At 37.4% G+C, this 22,823-nt stretch overlaps 1 non-coding gene and 1 pseudogene across 1 annotated transcript; one reads left to right on the forward strand and one right to left on the reverse strand.

Annotated features, from left to right (window-relative positions):
• The first annotated feature begins 525 nt into the window (after positions 1 to 525).
• The window catches only part of LOC109108614, a 50,643-nt pseudogene continuing 28,345 nt past the window's right edge, over positions 526 to 22,823 (forward strand).
• Positions 1,037 to 1,109, reverse strand: trnak-uuu. The gene has a single exon. It is a non-coding gene; the product is annotated as a tRNA-Lys (tRNA).

Consider the following 22,823-nt stretch of genomic DNA (forward strand, 5'->3'; position numbering starts at 1 on the left):
GGCGGAAGTGGGCTGCCATAAATATCATAAATATGCCTCTTGTAGTGTTTTTTTACAGACAAAATTTTCATTATGAGATCACTAGTCAACGCATGGATCAAGATTCGAAATGTTTTATTTATCAGTTATTTTAAAAGAAAATTGTGACAAGCAAAATTCATATAATAATAACAGAATTCTAATTAAAAAAATGTTGACAGTGTTTCACTACAGTTGCGTATACTGTGTATTTTTGCATAACAGTAATGAGGATGGGGTGCTTAATTCTCATGAAAATAATATAAAATGCAAACATCCTTTAATGGCCCTAAAATATACTTTTTTTATGCAATTTTCACTTACGCGTGTTGTACTTATGTTGATGACAGATTTCTTGAAATTAACTTTTTACATTGGACTTTTATTTTGAAAATAGCGGACTCTACATCGTGGGTCATTCTCACGTTTCTATCCAGTCAGCGTCTCTGGTACTGCCTGCTTCAACTGAACTATTCTGCGTAGACAACCAATCCCTCACATCAATACGGTTTCTATGCAAACATCTACAACTTTCCAGAAGCCTTCTGGTTTTTAAAGCTAGGTTGTCAGAATGCTAATATTCACAAATGGAAGAAGCTTAAGGTTTGAGAGAGAAATAAACAACGCCGAGAGGAAAAAAATTAGTTGGTAAGATTTGAGCTCATGTTTAAGTTAATGTTGAACGATGTCATGACGCTTGTGAAACAGATTGGAACATATTCTGGTGTGGATGCTGAGTGCACATACATATAACTTACGGTATCAACAATATGACAATATTGTGATTAAGATAGGAGGATCAAAAGTTATACGACAGAACAGAACATGTCACATTTCTGTGTTGGTGAACGAGCATGGGGTGGATTTGGGCTGCATTGTTTACAAAGCTTGGCGTTGTGGCATTTAGATAAAACAATAGAACGTGAGACGCGAATATAAAAGTAAATATGAGGTTTATCGACATTACAGATGCAAACGAATAAAACATTTCTCTACAAACAGTGCAGGAAAAATATTCCGCCCGAACAGGGACTTGAACCCTGGACCCTCAGATTAAAAGTCTGATGCTCTACCGACTGAGCTATCCGGGCTCTGAGTGGCTTACTGGAGAGGGGCAACTAAATCACTAACGGCAAAGTATAATTTCATATATCTGTCATGAACAGCATCCTCACGATCATTTCAAAGAAGTAATCTGCATAATATTGCCTGGACATAACAAGCGGTGTGCCGAATTCGGTAACATACCGTTAGAGAAATCCGTGACTAGAGGTCGCTATTCATTACGTCTCTGTGCAAGATCGCGCCTGGCGCTCGTGCACATTGTCGCGAGTACGTTTTATTTTTATTGTATAAAAAATAGAATTAGAATTAATTTAGATTGGATTTAACACTATTTGCTTAAAGTAGTCTTGTGTTTGTCGAGGAATATAAGTTACCAAAAAGTTGAAGTTTTGAAAGTGAAGTTGAAAGTTTTGTAAATGTGGCCAATTATATTTTTGTATTGAGCACCAAGTTTGCGCATGTCTATAGGCTAATTTAAATTAAAATCTTACATTTACAAAATGAGCCTACAAAAGCAGAAATACGCCTTTTTAACGAAAGTAAAGGTCCGTGTATAATAAAATTGTCAATGAAATGAAAATGTTAAACGGAATTAGAAAAAAAAGAGATTGTTCAGTTTAGTTTATACATACATTTTTATATCCATATATATTTTATTCTAATGTCACAAATAATATTCTCAAGGTTTACTGGGTTTTATTCTTTTGTAGTGTGGGTTTGGTGAAGTGTACTAACAGCAAAAATTTTTTTACAGTCTTCCAAACTGACTCACAACCTCAGTTTGTACATAATGAAATTATTTCATTAATCAACTCATTCATCATGCGAGACCTCAAATTTTGAGTGTTGTACCGGTGTCATGACAAATCGGGTGCTCCCTATCAGGTATTATCCTAAAAACATAATTTAAAAGGTGTATGGCTTACTATATAGTGCATAATAGAACAAATTGTCGACAATGCTTGAAAATTGTCAGGGATTCAGCATTCCGGATGGGGGCGGGAAGGTCATTCCACCAGCCAGGAACGGTGAACGAAAATGTTCTGGAAAGTGATTTTGTGCCATTCTGTAATGGTATCATTGCTCACTTATAGATCTCAGGCTTCTGGAGGGGATGTAGATTTGTAAGAGTGAGTGGAAGTAGGAGGGTGCTGAGCCTGGGGCTGTTCTATACGCAAGAATCTATGTCTTGAACTTGCAGGGAGATAAAGGGAGGTGTGACACGGGCCCTTTTGGGCTCATTGAAGATCAGATGTGCTGCTGCATTCTGAATCAATTGTAGAGGTTTGATTGTGCATGATGGAAGTCCAGCCTAGAAATGACAAAGGCCTGGACAAGAAGTTGAGCAACATGAGTTTAAACTGTTAATTTACATTCTGTACATTATATATAATTTACATTTTGATTTTTTTGTTGGTTTGTATTCTGTAAATCTGCTTTGGAAATTATGTTAAATAAAATTAGGGGTGCATGATAAATATCGGCCGATAATTAATGCACATTTCGTCAGTAAAGCCGGTTCTCTAATCAGCGGTAAATTCCATCAGGTGTGTGATTTCACATAGAGCAGCTGTTACTACACAGAGCCGTTGTTAACTGACAAGCTGCGCAAATCCAAGTTCATTATCAGCGTGGATTTGCGCAGCTTGTCAGTTATTAATTATCGGCCAATATTTATCATGCACCCCTAAATTTATATGCATAAAAAGTATAAATAGAAACGTCTCTAATGTTCACCAAATTCTTTATTTCAAACATTTGGTTTTTAACTGCTTGTCTTCATTAAAACTGTATTTAAATACAAAACAGTAATACTTTGAAACTTTAACGTATTCGTTTTATCTTTTATTGTACCAAAGTCAAATTTTGAGCATTTGAGGTGTTTATTAGCTGCTGTTTGGTGCACTTCAGGTATTAGGTGAATGTAATATTTTAGATATTAAGAGGAAAAATATGCATTTGTATGTCTGTCCTACATTTTTCCATTTAGTATTTCTGCATCCGAGCAATATGCATTCAAGGATGTAAAATAGAGGAAGTTAGAATTACCAAAATTAATTTGGGTAACATTAAAGCCACACTTTGTGAAATAGTGGGTGTAACAGTCAGATTTCGGTAACCCATTATGCTGCCTTGTCAGATTTAGTGTTTGTGCTGTATGTCTGTGTTCATATCAGAGCAAAATTTTTTCTAAATTACAGAAAAGACATTACCAGGGTAGCTTTGTATAAAATTAAAACATTTCTGTGTGAAATAGAAAAGGGTAACAGATTTTGGGTAACCTGTTATGGTGCCCTAAGATTCTGGCCCTGCTGTGTCTGTATATGCTTTCTAGGATATAAAATAAAGGAAGTTAGACATCAGTAGAGTGAATTTGTTTAACATTAAAGCCATTTTGTGTGAAATTGTGTTGGCTAACGGTAACCTGTTATGCTGACTTGTTGGATTTGGTGACCGCTGTATGTAGTTGTTCACATTAGAAAAATGAATTCTAAAATACATAAGAGACAAATTTATTAAAATTCCTTTTAGAGCATGTAAGAGAAGAGGTTAGCTATCATCCGAATGAATCTGGGTAACATTAAAGCCACTCTGTATGAAATAGAGTGGGTAACCACTTATTTATTTTAATAAATGAATCTGTTTTACAGCACCACTGATTTGACACGTCTATTTCACCACAGCATTTCAACAGACACCCTCTTCACCCCGCCATACTCACAGTAATGTGCATGAATGCCAGGCATATTCTTGTACAAACATTTACTGAACAAGTGACCTGTGGTCACAGGTTTTTTCAGTGTTAAACACCAATTATTTTCTTAAAAATCGAGTGAACATTAAGTGTGATCCCTCTCTGTTTACAGTCCAATGCCAAATAAAAACTTAGATTTCTTATTCTAATGTTGCCACTGCTGGGGTTATACATCTTAATAAAGATTGCAGATCGACTCTGAGTGTAATATCCATGTCTATGTTCTTTAGGTTTTCCATCAGTGTGATGTGGGTCAGAAAGGTTAAATCTTAAGATAGCGGTTGTCATGCTTTATGGATACAAGCCATCAAAGGTACAGAAAATAATCAGAATCACTTGCTTGATATTCTCCAAAGTATACATTTACTGTCTCTTTAACTGAGACCCCCTGGGTTTTGAAATTCTATTCTGGGATATTGACTAGTGATATACTATTCCCTGAATGAATCGTTCTTTTGGTTACACTTACATGGTGACAACTATTTCAGTGTCAAGTAAATATATTTATTTGACTGTTCCAACTCTTAGAATACTAATTTTAAGCAGAAAGGGATTGGAGATGTTTAAAAAACTATTTAGAGTTTTGCATAATATTTTTTGTAGTTTGTTTATATATTCCTATCTATAATTTAACATCATTTTGGATTTTCTCTTGCAGTCAGAGACAAATATTTTGATAGAGAATGGCTCTTTTAAGGACTTTCCAGGTAAGGACAAAATGTAGTACCTGTCATATTGAATTACTGCATCACAGTTTGCTGTACAGTTGTAGACATGCCAGCCCAATACTGTGTATTTTAGTGTTTTGCGCTTCACTTTCAGGAGATGCTCGACCCACATTTATGTGCAGTCTATGCACAATTTCGCTCCTGATTTATTTTTGTGGAAAACCAAATTTTATACCGCTCAGGCTAAATTGAATGGAAAAGCAGCTTGATGTAGATACTGTGTAATCTTTTTACACATTGCCAGTAATGAAAATCCTGACAAACAGCGGTAAATAATGTTGCCGTGAAATCCATACAGGATTTCTACAGGCCCTTTTGACAGACAGAAACACTGAGGTAAATGGGGGTTTGGCAGGACAGCATTTCGAGGTAGACATTAAATGGTTGAAGACCTAGATTAGTAAGTAATTTGTTTCTTGTTTTATCCCATAAGCAAATTGCTTTTGTATGCTGCCCTGTGGGAAAGCATAAGATAATCTAGTTAAAGTGGCATGCTTTGAGTGATGAAATATTCCACCATTAAATCTTGCTCAGAGCAAATGGTGAATTAAATTGCCCCTCTTTTGAATTTCATGTGATTACTAAATTAGTGATGGTCGGGAGGAGAGGGTTGCTGGTGGTGATGTGGGAGGCTTGACTAGACTCAGTAGTGAAATGCTCTGGGAGGCTCATTCCATGGAAAAGAGGCTGCTTAAGGCTTCAGTGCATTGTTGCAACAAATAGGCAACCCCAGCTTTAAAAACAAGCCCAATATTATTTGGTTATTTATTATCAATTATTAATTACCAATAAATGAGCCTGCAACATATTAAACTGAAAGCAATCAAAAACAGATGTTTAAATCCGCAAACTGCAACAAAGCGGGAGGTACACACTATCTCCAATCACCTGTGAGCAGAATAGGATTTGAGAGATTGAAAAGGAGAAAAAGACTTTAAGGGGTAGCTGTAACATAGCCACATATTTATATGTGGGTTGTAAACATGGTCTAATAAAATATATTCAAACCAAATATATGTACTGTTAGTAGAGGCCTACTTGTTTTTTTATTATATACTGTGATAATTAATACATTACAAAGACATTGTAAAAAAATACAAATGTATCAAAAGAAATTCATCCCACTCCTCTATTATGTCTAATATGATCACTTGGATCACGCGTCTGCATGTTGAACATGTTTTCTCCATTGAGGGGGAGGTGGGGGTGGAATGTTTGACGAATTATGCTACAGCACTTATATTATTGCACTGATCGTCTATTAACTGTGAGCAGACAGAGTCAATCAATGCATTGGAGAATACAGTGAACATAAATGTAAAGAAACAAAATTGTTTGTCAGATTTTCCTAACAAGCAACCATATTTGTTTTAAAATAAGCCCAAAAAAACGCAACCTGCGACCCAGGATTTTTTCACGCAACTTAACAAAAAAAGAAGAAGCCCAAAGTCGCATATTATAAGCGGACTTGGAAACTCTGCTTCAGTGCTACATGGTGTTCACAATACTACTGCACTTGTCTAGTCAACTCACCCCCTTGCCTCTGTCCTTCTCTTTATCTCACTCTCTTTTGTCTCTTTTCACTAGTGAAAGCGAGAAATGGAGGAAAGGACACACAGCTAGCTATTACCTAATTGCGATTTCTAGTGCATCTATTTTTATCACAGAGGCATGAAAGCTTCAGGATGTGAGAAGTCATTGATTCAGAAATCCCTCCACAGTTGTAACTGATAAATATTTTATATTAGATTTTTGGCCCTTTTGTTAGGGATACAATGCAAGGCTCAAACTCGCCTTGCCTCTATGATCGCCACAGGTTAATATGTCAGAGCACATGTGGTAACCCCTAGGCCAGGGGTCTCCAACCCTGCTCCTGGAGAGCTACTGTCCTGCAGATTTCAGCTCCAACCCCAATCAAACACACCTGAAGCAGCTAATCAAGGTGTTCAGGGCTACTTGATAATTACAGACTGGTGTGTTGGAGCAGGGTTGGAACTGAAGTCTGCAGGATAGTAGCTCTCCAGGAGCAGGGTTGGAGATCCCTGCACTAGGCCTTTGAATAGTTTCAGTGGTTTTAGTTTATTGATTCATAAGTTGCTTGCATTTGTGCATTTTAATAGGAATACTTATAGGTCTTTTTTAATTTTTGGTGTGGTAGAAAAAAACTGTTATGAAGGTAAGTGCACCATTTTGTGGAGACCGTTATAATTCATAAAGGAGTGCTAAATTATTAGACATTTCAGTGTGGCACATATCTCCTGCTATTTGTGTCTTTTCAGTGTGCATAAAAGTAGGAATGCATGGTCTTATCAGTACCAGATTTCTTTTCTATTTATTGGTATTGATCGATTTGTTGATATTGACTAATATCCCATATTTTTTTCATTAAGACTACCTTTGCCATCAATTTTTTTTTATTTATTGGTTTTGATTGATTTGTTGGTTTTTTTTGTTTTCATTTATTTTTTTTTTTAGGTTTTACAGTTTTTTTATATGGACTAAAATATACATTTATATTAATTTATTATTAACAAGTTATCTGTTGGCACGCACGTGCTTATCAGATAATCAGTATTGATCTGAATTTTAATTATCTGTACATCCCTGCATAAATAGCCAGGATTTGTTGAGAATACTAGAGGAAAACACAGAAAATGTTGAAGCCCTATATACTGAACTGCATTCAGATTCATGCAAATGTTAACTTGGGCTCTTCCCAGGCTTTGCATGACAAGTATTTGATTATGATGGCCCTTGATTTGAAAAATGTGCAAAAAATGGCTGCCCACTGCTCTGGGTGTGTGTTCACAGTGTGTGTGTTCACTGCTGTGTTTGTGCACTTCGGATGGGATAAATGCAGAGCACTAATTCCGAGTATGGGTCACCATACTTGGCCGCATTTCATGTCTCTTTCACTTGATTTGACTAACCAGAATGGAACAGTAGATTTGATCTTAAGGTTTACATCTGGTCTTTGATTCTTCTTATATTTAGGCTGTTTATGCAACATTTAGCATCCATGTAATGTTTGTATTCTAGCATCCACCCTGGGCTGGAACAGCTCAGGGACAGTCCGAAGTGAAAAGGGAGGAAGGAGGACATCAAATCAGAGATGTCCATGATTTTAAATAGGAGCTCAAGGCTAGAACACTGTTTCCTGTGTGTGTGTGTGTGTGTGTGTGTGTGTGTGTGTGTGTGTGTGTGTGTGTAAGTCAGGCAGTGGCCTGTTCTGCTAAATGATTCATGCAAAAGAGGAGAGAAGATGTGAGGATCAGAGGGAAGTGGAGGGCAGTGTGAAGAAAACCAATTGGAGAAAGAAAAGTATAGAAAGACCCCAAGGCAGTGAAGATCGTAGAGAGGCAGGAATTAAGAAAAGGAGATGGGAAGGACGTATAGACCACCCAGTTGACACATCCTTGACTGTTGGGCTCTGTATCACAGTGGCTTCCTGCATCAGCATCGTTTAAAGGCAGGAGGGAAACAGAGAGAGAGAGAGAGAAAGACGGGTTTTAAAGAGGTCAGCACAGCTCTTCATCTTTCATTTGTTTCCAAACTTGCTGTCTGGCATGTGTAAACCTGTGCACTTCTTCTTTAAAATTTTTTGTAAGCGAGTGTGAGTTTTACAGTACTAAAAACTGAACTAGGTACATATGTACTGTGTGTCCATAAGATATTTTTATATGTGTTTAATAAACTTCATGGCTATGTGACGATGAAACAGATATCGCTTAAATGGGGTTTAAAATCACTGTAGGCCAAAGTTGTCCTTATTCTATCAGAATTTGGCAGCACACATTAAAGTCAACGTGAAATGAAAATTTTATGTTCAAAATTTGTGTATCTTGTACACATTAGAACACATTATGTATAATGTCTAAAACATATTAGTAACCACATAGCAGAACCCTGCAATCACTGGCATTTTTTTGGTCAAGCCCCACATTTTTTCTTCAGGAAAAAGTACAACTCTGTTTACTAACTTGGTTTTTAGAAAACAGTCCTTTCTGTGTTCATGTAGTATTCTTTTTTTAGCACTTGGCGTGAGATTCTCAGAGGACATATTAGAGCGTATGTTTTGGCATGACTCTAAGTGCAGTGGAACCATCATGTCTGTCCCTGGATATCTTAATTAATTTATGCTTTTCCCAATAGAGGTTTATCCCCCAGTTTCTCAGCCATCACTGTCAGTGTGGCCCACCCAGATCCCCTCGCCAAACTCCCTCTGTAGGTTTGGTGTTTTGCGAGAATGCTGTCTAGAACTCCCCAGCCTACTTTTTTCATCTCAATAACAGCACTCAGAGAAAAAATGACTACCCTGCAGGCAAGAGGGAAAGATATTACTCCTTTAAACATAGTGCTTTCAGATGACTGCCATGTAAAGGAAGAGCATGCACTTCAGATGAGAGCTTTGTAATAAACCCAGTATCTCTTTTTCTCTTTCTCTGAAAGGGGTCCTGCTGGAGCGGTTTGCGTCTCTCATGGGGAGGAAGATTTCAGCAGAAGATCCATATGAGAAGACGTGGCAGATCTTCAGTGCTTTTGATGTACACTTTATGTTCCTCCTCTCTTTCTCTCTGCGTCCTGCATGTTTAACACTTTTGCTTCAGTACAATTAAGTTGATACAAAATTAGACTGGTGATAAATCTGCTTGCAGATCTGAACATGAAAGAATCGCGAATCAGTTGAAACACCTGTCCACCATGAGCAAATCATCTTTTGGGATTGTTTTTTTGTGCAAGTGCAATAAATATGCACATTAAATGTGTGTTTTTAGCTGACATATTTCAAGTGCAAACAAAACAGTCCAAGCAAGAAGTACTAAGGTGAGTATGAATACGTGTCACATACCGAACTAAATTTAGGCCCCATTATCCAAGGAGAACTAGAAGTAAACAATGTTACAGGCCTAGAATAACTGTGAAAAAGATTTAGCACCGGCAGGAGGACAGATGTGAACCGTCTTGAGCTGATTGGCTACTAGCTTTGTCATCAGATTCAGTGATGGGTAATATCAGCAGTCTTTCCTACTGAAACCACTAATATAGCAGCACGGACCCTAAAGTTAAATTGGGAATTGAGTTTCTGCACAGTTCAGAAACCAAATTGGACCAAATAATATTGACCAAATTAGTTGCGCAAGAAATTGGACTTGGTGGTCTGCAGGTTTTTTTTAGTTCCTGTAACTCAGCTGGTAGAGCGTGGTAGAACGTCTAGGATTTCTATTACCAGAAATGTTCACATGTTGGCAAGAGATGTACCTTGAGTCGCTTTGAATAAGTCTGTGCTCACTGGATGCAATGCAAGGTGCACTTATCTCAGGTAAGAAAAAAAAAAAATTTTTAAACTATTATTTTCTAAACAAAGGTCGGTGCTTTTGTCAGGTGTTATATTTGGTAGCATATTTCTAATGTGTAGTTCACCCACGATGGTGGTAGCAATCCCTGTTACTGTGTTTATGACTGCAGTTTTAAAAGAGACCTGTTGTGGCTGGGAAGTGTTTTCATATTATTCCAGTAGAGGGCGCCATCCGTCTTTTTGATCATCTGTTTCTATCTTGCAATGAATATGCTCCATCCTGCCCCCTAGATATTTATTGAAAAATAAATCTTTGTTTTGTGATACAACTTAAACTGAGATCTGATTTTTAAATAGTTAATATCTGATAAACTACAGTGACAAATTTTGTGTTTTGCAAAGTTTGCTGCTTCAGTATTTACAGGTTATTTTTCCACGTTTCTATGACATACTGAAAGTTTTAAAGGCTTTTATTAAAAAAAAAAAGTTATATTTAAATAATGAGTCAATATTTACAGTGTTGAAACTTAAAAATTCATTCTTCATAACCTCAGCAATTCGCTCTGGCATGCTGGATATTAGCTTTTGGGCCAAATCCTGAATGATGGTGCTGATGGTGATCCATTCTTGCCTTATTAGTTCTCGGAGTTGATTTCAATTTGTGGGCTTCTGCTTGTCCACTCGCTTTGAGGACTGACCACAGGTTCTCTATGGGATTGAGAGTTGGCTGGCCACAGATCCAAAATTTAAATGCAAATATTTGAGCCACTTCTTTATCATTCTTGCTTTGTGACATGGTGCTCCATCATGCTGGAAAATGCACGGATCATCACCAAATTGCTCATGGATCGTTGGAAGTTGCCTTGTTTTTGATACCATTCTTTATGTATGGCAGTGTTTTTGGGCAGGGAGCTTCATCAGAGAAAATAACTTTGTACCAGTCTTCTGCTGTCCAATCCTTGTACTTCCTGCAGAATTTTCGTCTGCCCTTGATGTTTTTCTTGGAGAGAAGTGAGTTCTTTGCTGCCCTTCTAGACACCAGGCCATTGTCCAAAAGTCTTGGCCTCACTGTGTGTGCAGATGCTCACACCAACCTGCTGCCATTCCTGAGCAAGCTCTGCACTGCTGGTGACACGATTCATTATCTGACTCCTCAGGAGGAGATGGTCCTGGCACTTGCTGGACACTCTGGGACATCCTGACGACTTCTTCACTGCAGTCAAACCTCTCTCCTTTAAGCTTTTGATGATCCGGTAAAGGTTCTTTCAGGTGCAATATTCTTTGTAGCAAGTTTCTTGCATGTGATGCCATGATGGCTGCACATGTTTTTTGGAGGTAACCATTGCTAACAAGAACACAATGACTGGAAGCGCTTCTTCCCTCCTTTTATAGTAATCAGTCTGCTCTTACAATCTAATTAGTATGATAGTGATTTCACCTGAATAGTACTCATTCACACTTTCACATGTGCTGCTGATATAATTAATCAGTTAATGTTAGCTGATCATTTTGTGTGAGGAACAAAAAAACTGCGAAATTAGTTTTTTTTTCGTGAGAAGTTTATTTTTTTTTGGCCAATTAAGCTTTTAGCAGTTATTTAAAATGCATGTGATCACACTACACAATAATCTAGAAACAATTGTCAAGTTTCCATCTAGTTTTTGTGCTGTTTTGTTATCGACAAAGAGAATATGTATAAAAAAAATCTTTGTGAAATTTGCTGTGTCCAGCCTGTTTCCATCCAACTGGCCTTTTACCGATAAAATGGGGTGCATGATGACGTCATCCCTAAAAAAACGAATTGTCGCATAAGTTTTGGTGTATCGCAAAAAAAAAGGCCCTTGAGCTGTTTCCATACATAATTTCACCTACTGCGCAAATTATACAGGCTGGCAGCCTGTTCTTCATCCATTTGAAACAAAAAAAAAACTTTATTATAGCCTATTATTAAATTATTATAATTTTTTTTGGTACTTTGTTATAGACTATTTAGATACTATTTAGACTATTACTATACAGACTATAACTATTTAGACTATTTAGATACTTGATCTTCAAGCAATATTCATATGCAGGTGCAGTTGTATTATTATTATTATTATTATTATTTTTCTGATTGACTTTTATTAGACTGTATTGGAAATAGTTAATTTCAGTTATTTTATTTCTCCTAACCGACAACAGATGGTCGACAAGATTATGATAAATTACAATTAAATTAAATTTGAATTGATACATGGCTGTGACCCACTAAAATACCTTAATTTTATACACCCAAAAAGCAGCATAAACAACAGAATGTGAGGATTCACATGGTTACATCACTTGCAGAGCTTCTGCGAACAGAGGAAAAACATAAAGCTATATATAAAAGAAATAAATAGGCCTATATGCAAAATATTTTTTTTTTCTAAATAATTAATAAATTAACAAAATGAAAGAAAAAAAACTGCATCAAGTAGCAGGCTATATGCAGAATTTCGGTTCATTTTTGTGATGCGCTCTTGAGAAAGCGGCATCCTGTTTCTTTCGTTTAAGCACAATGTTTGTTTTTATTATGGATGTACACAAATAAAATAAATGTTTAGAATAATGTCTTATTCTAATATGACCACAAATGAACAAGTTGTTTCCACTTTTATCGTGCCATCGCCTCACGCACACATTTAAGCATTAACTGGACAACTTTCATCTTCAGAACAAAATGAATAAATTTTAACTTGCAATGTATTAAAGCAACATTAAGATATTGTATAGAGGTAACTATACAATAATAGCCTATGAATATGATTTAATCCGCTTCTGAACTACAGAGAAACGGTGTTTTAATGTGAGCAACACCACGGACGCTGCCTATAGGATAGGCAGCATGTGATACCACATTTATTTGCATTAAAGCCCCTTTTCTCGACAAAAAGTGTTTCCAAACAAACTTTTGCGACATTTGAAGTATCGATATAGAATTTATGCACTAACGTTAAATGGAAAAAAATTGTGTCGACACATGAGAAATTTTATCGATATATCGGCATTTCTATCAGCTATATCGGTAAAAATTTTGAAGTGCTAAATATTTTTTCACAAAAAATCCTTGGATGGCTAATGTGAATGAACACTACAACAGCTTAAGCAGCAAACTTTGCAAAACACAAAATTTATGTCACTTTCAAAACTTTTGGCCATGACTGTAGAAAGTCAAATACAAGGTTTCCTTTATCTTTAACTGCTGTTTCTGAAGTATTTTGCCCTATATGAAGTCATATTATGAAACTAAGTATCTGAACCAATGTTTGAGGCTTCAACGTTGGGTAGAAAACAGTAAAATAGGTATCGCTGTCTCCGTGGATCATTTCGCCCTGTTTGTAGGATATTCCAATGAGAGACAAATGTATAATAACTAATTAATTTTGTAACAGAAATAATTTCACTGAGTAAGTTAGGAGTGACCACAGGAGGAGGCTATCAGCTGACCTTGATTGAATCTGCGCAGAATGGTCAAGGGATCTTATTTCATTAACCCTGCTGACCCGCCGTTACAGAAGAAAACTGGTGTGTTTGAGCAGAATATTTATACATGTGAGGGCTTGCAGCTTCATGCCTGAAGCTGACTGTTTCATTCACTTTCTGTTTATCTCTTAGGTATCTCATTTGCTTTCTCAGACTGCTTTGAAATATCTCCAACTTCCTGTGAGCCTCCCAATCAGGCTTTGAAGCATTTTTACATCCTCCTAGGACCTAAAATAGTCTCCAGCAATAAGTAGTAGGCATTTAAAAAATACAGTTGGCTTTTAATTAGAATTGGGAATGTTAATGAACCATCAAATTCATCTCGAGGACCAAATTGCTGTGAGCGAGTTCACTCAACCCTTGTACGAATTCTGAGCGACCTGAAAATTAGCTAATTTTAGAACCGAGATTGGAAGTCAGATTCTGACTTATATTTAACTCACCCAACCTAGTGTGTTTTTGGACTTAACTTTGTAAAACAGCACTGACAAATGATGGTGCTATAAAGTGCACTTTGTATGAAATCTGGATCTATTTAAAAAATTAAATTGGCTTTAGGGATGCACCAGTCGACCAGCCAGGGACCGTAATCAGCCGATTTTCCACATGATCGGCTCGGACAGCTGGTTAGTCGCACGTCTTGCTGATTACGAGTCGGTCCGTGAGGAAGACACAAAGTTCGCAATTTGTAATAAGATTAATGTTTGAGTGGGACAAGTAGATTTTTAAAGGGGCAAGTGAGAAGCCTGATTAAAACATCAATTACAAAAATAACTAGGGAAGCACTGAAACGCGTGAGAATTCTTATTTTATTGAATTCAGTGTAAACGGCGACTGATAATGTGTTGATGTTGTGTCAGATGAGCCTTGTGCAGCCATAATCAGTACCTGAGATTATCATTGTCGTAGTTGTATTTGTCAATTGTATGTTGTTGACTTTGTGTGTCGCCATCGCGGCACATTAGAACAAAAACTCATGGATGGTGTTCTGAGTCCGAAATTTTCATATGCGTTTTTCGTATTTGTCATCCTAAAACTTTGTCACACACACAAATCTTGCACACTGAAGGCCCTTGCAATATGAGTCCGATGCATAATAATTAATTTCCAAAACAAAACAAAATGGAGTCTACAAGCAGTGAGGATAATTTTGTTCTCCTCTCTTCTTAAAAAGAGAAAAAGTACACCCTTTGTTTTTAAAATCAGTACCTACCATCCTGTTTTCCATGCTGTTCCACAATCACCTGCCACAATCTGTATTTATATTCGGCCTATTTTTATTCTGCACTTTGTTTGTCATACAGTGCTTTGTGCTGCGAGGATCATGTTTTTAGTAGAGTTTTTTGTTTTTGGAGTTTGCTTTGTACAGTGGCTCTGAATTGGCAAAACACGCCTCAAAATGTTTGCTACCAATGCGAAAAACACAGAAAATGTAACCCAATCCAATTTTTTTTAATGACATACAAAGTGAGGTCGGATTTATTTTTTAATGTGAATTATGCGAAAATTCCTGACGTGAATTTTGAACTCAGTGTGCAAGGACTACACAGAAAGTTATAGATACATACTGCAGTAGAAATTGAAGAAAGAAATATATTTTTTTTAAATATATGATATAGGTAAGCAACACAACCAAGATGTTTCCCCAATTATCAACACAATTGCCATGTGACACTGATTTTATACAATAGTAGTTCAATAAACAAAAAGTCAGAATTAAGTGATTAACATTTTAGACACAATATTGTTTTTGCTCAATTTCGCAAAGAATAGTTCCAATCAAAGCAACAGCAGAAATGTTATGCGTCTCACTTAAGATGGAGCTTCAGTGTTTCCTGCAGTGGAAAGATGGAGTTTGTTGATACTGATTTCATTTAAATGATAACAATTCTACAGTTTCTTATTATAACTGAATTAATTGAAAAAATGTCAGAATTTGATGTGAAAGATGAAACATACTGTACATTTAATAAGGCTAGGGAAAAAGCCCATTTATACACCAAGTGTTTTGTTACAGCAACTCATTTTCAGCTAATTGTTATTTCCACCTATTTCCAGTCACAGAGCAGAACATCTGTAACTTAGTCCAGATTGGGGGAATAGTAATGTTTAATAATTTCTTCATTTTTTTGCATTGAAAAAAAAAGTAGATTTTGTTTGTATATGCTGTCAATTATAGTTAGAAAGAAAGAGAACCGAAGATTTTTAATTTTGGGGGGATAGTCGAAAGGAAGAGTTTAAGTGAGGTGTTATTGTGTTGATATTATATGCAGTTAAAGTGTTTTTTTTATTTGTTCATTTGCCAGATTGGTTTAAACCCTCTGTTCTGGCTTTCTTTGCCTGATGTTCCTGTCAGACTGCCAACAGAGGCAAGTCCTCTCCTATCTGCGGCTGAACAGTTTGCACTTGATGAGATGTTTGACTGTTTCATCTGCGCCGTCACCCCCGTCCTCATCTTCAATGGGGACGCACTGGAAGCTAAACCGCGCTGAAGTGCGTCGCTCCCATTCAGAGCTGAAGTGGCAGCCTGCCTGGTGACAGAGCATACTTGGTGCAGTTAGAAACCCTCCCGTTCTCACCTGGTGTAAAAGTGAGCTGAGTTCCCTGCCGATTCTTGCCCATGCATTGTCGTCGAAACATTTGTTTTCTTGTGCATTCAGTGAATAGATCATGCAGTTATGCACCTTTCTAACACTTCAGATCCTTTTACATATGAGATGTGACATTTTTCTAGATTTGCACAGGTCCTGTGGTTTCCACAGGTGTCTGCTCTCATCCCTATTGTCGTGGCTGTGGAGGGCAGTGTTTGGTTACACTTGGTGAGCTGCTGTTGTCGGGTCCGACGTGTTGACATGCATGTCACAGTGCTCTGCGACCCCCACCCCCCATAATCCCCCCGCTCGGTGCGCCGCTGTGCCTCTCATCAATTCAGCAGACACACTAAACAGATTCCACTCTCAGCTCTGACTTTGGATGCGAGTGCTCTAAACTTCCTCTTGGGAGCCATTTCCTACAAATCAAAGTCCTGCGTGCCAGCCGCTGAGGAGAAGGCACAACAAGCTGTTCCTTTGAGCTCTCAGGAAGAGGCTCTAGGAGACACTCTGAGATCTCAGCCAGTCTTACTTCTCGGTCTCCCAATATCAGGCAAAAAATGGCAAGTGGCCTTAGGTATACTTCATTTTCCACACCGTCTTGCACACAGTTGAGTGTGCAAGCTTTTCAGAGCATACTCCTACAAGTGTGGATGGACACGTCTAGCGAACCATTCTTTTCAAGTGCTCAAGATCACTCACACATGCACTGTTGTAGGGCTGTTGATTTTATTGGTTAATTAGATTTTTTAAATTCCCTTTTTTCATGGTTTTGAATAAAGATTAGCAAATGTTACAATTATACATGTTGATGATACGCCAATGGTTACAGAAAAAAAAAGAGAACATATCAATAGTCCTAATCGGCTGTTTACACAGAATGTGTTTTTTTTTTTTGGAAAAAAACAAGACAAGGGCAGTGTAATGAGAAAAAATGCAAGGTTATGAGATGTGAATTGAACTTGAGCACTGCATTTTAGAATGCCATTTAACGCACCAGACCTTACAAGAGACATAAGATGCTAACACAACAGTCAAACACGAATCAAGATTTTTTTCACAGACTCACAAACTGGGCTGTATGCTGATGGTGTGTGTTAACCTCAGTGGACTAAACTGATGACAAATATTACGTTACACAGACAGTCTGTGAGCCAGAGCAGAACGCACACAAGGGAAGGTATACTTTCGGCTTTATCCACCAGCCTTTTAGTGGGTGGAACAAGCAGAGAAAGCTGATTTTATTCCTTAAGATAAGCAAAAATAATGAGCAAGTGCTCTCAGGTGTGCTTATCTCATCCTCTTTGCTTGATCTCTCATGCAAGTGTAACTTTTTGATGTTTTAAAATATTAGTCTTGTTAACTCTTGCTCTGGGTTTGAACTCTCTACAGGTCGTGGCTTCTTGAAGCTGGATGACTTCAAAAGCGCCTTCAAGCAAGTTGCCCCTCATCTGCCAGAGAGGACTGTGCTGGAGGCTTTCCGGTAAGAGTTCAGGTCCACAGCCTCACTGTAGATGCATCATTCAGAGGGTTCTCTGATCCTCCTCTTTATCTCTCATGTTTCCATCATCTTTCTTCTTGATTTCCTTTTCCAAAGTAGATTACAAAGGCAGATGGATGTAATAACGCCGTGAATGTGTAGTCAGAAAGGGATTTTTGCACCCATCAGTCAGAGCAGGCCTCCCACTTCAACCTCAGCAACAAGCTTTTGGCCAGAGTTTTGTTACTCGAATTCCTCCAGTGTGAGTGAAAATGTTTGATAAAGTCCTATCATTTGAGAGTAGCACAGGTCTGAGAGTCTGGAGGCTTGCGGTGTTGAGATCTGGCTGCTCATTAGGGTGAGAACCGTTCCTTTGTGTCATGCTCCCTGTGGAGTTTCTCAGCCCCTTTCCACTCCTGTTCAGGCTTCATGGCTACTCCACGTGTCTCTGAGCACCTCATCTTCACCATCTCACTCAAAACTGCTCTGAACAGGTGGGATTCTGAATCTGTGCGTGCTGCGCGTTCACACTCATTTCAAACAGTTATCACTAGACCCAGAGCTATCGCTGGATCCCAAAGCCAATATGACATTTGACAATCTCCCGCTTAGATCTCTGCATTACTTTCGTACTATGATGTGTCTAGAGGTTTCAACGTGTCCCTGCGTTTGCAGTTATAGTGACACATTATTATCAGCCCTCAGCTGAGTCTCTCTTCTGGGTTTCTACTCCTTTTGAAGAGGTCACGTGGTTACCGTACGCAGTTCTGAGACGGGGGCAATTAATCTCTTTCGTCCTTTGTTTGAGGGCTCAAGAGCTCGGAGATGCTACACACGTCTCCTTGTGCGCAAACGTGTGTTTGTTTGTTTTTTTGGACAGATTTAGTGCTTTGTTTGATGTGACTCATCCTCTGCAGTTGGCCACTGCTGTGATGTGCAGCTACTAACTGTTGAGAGCACCGGTTAACATACGGACACCCTCTCACATCACACAAACCATGATCACAGACAGCGTGGATACCTGCGTCCATCTGACCTTAAGCTCAGCTGACTTATTAGGAGTTGATAACCTCAGTGAGTCACTGTTTTGCTATGACGTGCCAGCACCGCATTGGCAGAGTGACTTATGAGTGCAGGATGCATTATGGCATTTTTTTTTTATTAAATGCCACAGTCGTGTCAGAATTGAAGCGCTAAGGGCTTATGTCACGAGAAATCATGTAGAGTGACTTAAGACATTCGATTTGTATCTAGCGACTGCTCATTTGGCATTAGGACTGTAGCTAATTATTATTTTCAAAATCGACTAATATAATGATCCAATATTAATCTGCTATGTGATTAATCACATCTTCATTAGACCATCTTGATATTCTTAAAATCCCAAGAGCACTCTATTTCTTCAGTGTTTCCTGAGCCATTTTTTAAGAACACAATCTTTTTAATAAGTAAGGGGTAATCAATGGCTAGCCGTGCATTAAAATCATTTAATGCACGGCTAGCCGTTGATTACCAGCCAGTCAGAATCCAGTATTCAGACAGACCATGGAATAAATTAAAAATATACACCACTACCAGTGTAGTCTGATTGGGCCCAGTTTTTTTTTTTTTTTTAAATTAATATTTTTGTTAGAAGTTTCCTTGTATAAGGCAATAGCGAAGAGATTTTCTTTCACATACAGGCGAAAGCTGAATTATACCCAAAAGTAATCTAAATTGGAATATAATTAACTTTAGGAATTACTTTTGAGTAAAATATTGTCATTGTTGTTTTAGTATTATTTCTATACTATTATAGCAGTAGCCTATAGAAGTAGCTTTTATTTTCATTTTAAGTTTTAGCAATTTTGTTGCATACTTTTTGGAATTTTCGTTAGATATTTATATTCTATTTAGCTTTATTTTAATTTTTTTTAGTAATTTTAGTTATTCTTTTGTATATACTTCTTTCGAAAAAAAATGAATTTAATTTTTAAGTTGAATTTATCTAATATTCAATTTATTTCAGCTTTATTTCAGTTTATGAACTTTTTCCCTTTTTTTTGTTAACACTTTATTTTAAGGACCAATTCTTACTAATAACTTGCTGCTTATTATCATGCATATTACTAGAATATTGTCTGTTTATTAGTAATTATAAAGCACATATTAATGACCATGTTTTAGATCACTTAATCCTACCCCATACTTAAACTTAACAACTACCTTACTAACTATTAATAAGCAGCAAATTAGGAGTAAATTGAGGGAAAACTCCCAATTAATAATAATATGTGTTGCCTATTCTAAAGTGTTACTTTTTTTTATTTGTAGTTAACAATAACAAGGTCTTGGAGGACTAAATCTGCAGAAATTAAAAATAAGTAAATGAATATATAGATAAATAAATAAATGTAATAAAAGGAAAATAAATAAATAATGTGATAAAAACAAAAATAGTTCATTTGTAATAAAACTGAATCTTGAATTTATATTTTAAATTACTTTTTTCCTTTATGTATTTATTTTACATTTATTTTTATTCTTTTTAACATTTATTTACTTATACTTTCATTCATTTTTATATTTAATTTATTTATTTTAAAATGTATTTATATTGTATGTATATATGTTATTATATGTATTTATTTATTCCCACATGTATTTATTACCAGATTTATTTATTCATTTATTTATTTTTACTTTTCTGTGTGCAACATTGAAATGATGGAGGCGGTCCTTGTGGAGCGCCGGTGTGTATCACTGGTTGAGAGCTCACGCAGAAGCATTAGATTAAACTAATAATAGAGGTCAGAGTTTGCGAGGGTGTTGTGCCAGATCAACCGGATAGATCCAATATATTTTCACAGATTCACATTATTATTTCTAATTATTTTATAGCGACTGAATTCAGTTACTTATCCTCATAGTTACATCATTAAACCCGGAACTTTATTTCTGCAGGTTTGGTCCTCCATAGAGGTCAACCTACTATTCAAAAACAAAAATAATGTCAAATAATGCAGACTTTTTGTTATAGCTCTGTTTGGCTAAGCTGGTGATTCCCTTTCGTCCTCTCAGGTGTTGACCTTCACCAGTTGATGTGTATCTCCTGCTATGAAAAGCCATGCAGATGTTTGACTTAGCAAGAGTAGAGAAGCACCTGGAATAAACAGGAACACTTGGAGCACTCTCTGTGTGTGTCAGTGTGTATGCACTCCGGTCCCCAGCTAGCGCACGTTTAAAGTCATAACCTTCACGCCGCTGTGGGATCTTGTTTTCCTCTCTCCACCTCCTCCGGTTCTCCTCCGCCCCGTCATCCTGCCACCGCTGACAGAGTGTGGCAGCAAACGGACCGAATGGAAAAAAATGGAATTCCAAGAAAGAAGTGAAGGAAGAGAGAGAGAGAGCTCACCTTGAATGTTGTGTTTGGAGTTTATCTGCAAGCCCAGGGCTGTGTTTAGAAAAGATTATCACAACAAAGTGATAAGCGGAAACGTCCGCCTTTGGTGTCTTTTTCAGAGGGTGCATGGGGTGCCCCGTGTGCGTGCGTGCATGCATGTGTGTGTGTGTTGTCAGGTGTGCTCTTCTTTTATACCTTGAGATGAACTGAAGTCTCTCTTTTAAATCTGTGTTTGTGTTGCGACCCCTTTGTGAAGAAAAGAGCAACACCCTTTTCCTGTTCTTTTTGGCATAATTATAGCAGAACAATGGAGCGCCCTGTAGGCTTCACACCATCAGCAGACGTGCTGTTGCCTCTTTATGTGCTAGAGATTGATGGACATGTGCTGCCTCTCTGAATGAATGTTAACACCGCCATTTCTCCCCACTGCTTGTTGCCATGACGACGTGGTACGCAGAGCTGGTGCCATCACACCTTGAGCGCTGCCTGCGGTTGTTGTTCTTTTTTTTTTCCTTCTTCTTTCACTACTCTCTGCACTTCTCTTTTGTTGTCGCCGTTTCCAGAGCAACTATCTGCCATCACCTTTCCATAAATACCTGCTGCACACACATTCTTACAGTTCTTGAGTTACAAGAATGCAGCGTTTTTTTTCCATCTTATTCACTTTATCCTCCTCCCCCTCCACATCGCTCTCGTTCTCTCAGCCGCTGAGGAATCTCAAATTTCTCATTGTTCTCCTCTCTGAAGCACAGCTTTAGCCTTGTTGTGCTGAACGGCTTGTCCTTACTAATAAGTCTAAAGGAAAAGACCATTTTGCACTGTACATCCTTTTGTGTGCATCCTTTTATGTGCATTTGTCGACTGAGTTACTGTACTTCTTCTTTTTCTTGTGACTTTACAGGACAAACTGAAGTGTTATGAGAAGTGTTATGTTGGTTGCTAAAACAGAAATCCTTTTTTTAATTCGCCGCCAGCATAGGAATCTGAACTAGCAAGCTTCTTGCGCACCTGTTTGAGGATCTGCCACTGTCTCAGCAAGCATAATGCATTCAGTTTTAGTAAGTTTAGTTTAGTTTTGAATAGTATAAGATGGGGTATCAATACACATTTCCAGATTTGATTTGTTTTCTGATTCATAAACTGATTCAATTCTTGTTTTGATTCAAATTCATTTTTGGTATATTTATAATGTCCTTTTAATTCTTCTAATGCTGTAAAATTAATTTGGTAAGAGAATTTGACTCTGTTGTTTTTTTGTTTAAAAAAAAAAAGGAATCGTCTCATTTGTTTTTGAATCAGACTACACTGATTATGTTGTATGTCAATTGAAAATCACGGTTTTTACCTGGCCCTTGTATATACTGGATGTCATTTACAATAGTGGATTTTTATTTCAAATTTGTCAGTTTAACTTTTAAATTAAGTAAAACAAAGAGAAAAGCCTCTAGAATAATGGAAGCACTTGCCCTTATCAATGAAAAATGTAATTGCATCTTTCTCTCAACTGCAGCGATGATTGCCGGTTTACTCGTACTCTCCAAAAACGTTGTGTTCTCTGCATCTGTCTTCAGAGTCTCCCTAATCTGAAATAGAGGCTAATGAAAAAGTGAATTAATTAGCAGCCCTAAATTAAACATCTCTAGGAGTTTTGTCTTATTAACCATTGAGGGCTTTTTATGTGCCTTTAAAAAAATATTTTTAAATTACTCTTACAATGTGAACGCCTAAAGCCAACCAAGAGGTTATGGCGAGTATCTCGCTTTCACTTTCTCTCTAAAAGAAGCGATTTTAATTTTTCATTTTTTTAAATATGCATGCATCATGCCTCCGGTATCTCATACTGGCCTGTTTGGTGGCTTCAGCACTGAGGAGACCAGCCACATGTGTAGGAATAGGGTCACGAAATGGGTGGTGGGGGGAAAAATGAGGAAAAACTCCTACAGATCAGTAGCAAATTAGCCCTGCCTGGTCTCAGCATGAGTGCATTTACTGCATATTGAG

The sequence above is a fragment of the Cyprinus carpio genome, chromosome A17 (genome assembly GCF_018340385.1).
Source record: "Cyprinus carpio isolate SPL01 chromosome A17, ASM1834038v1, whole genome shotgun sequence".
NCBI lineage: Eukaryota > Metazoa > Chordata > Actinopteri > Cypriniformes > Cyprinidae > Cyprinus > Cyprinus carpio.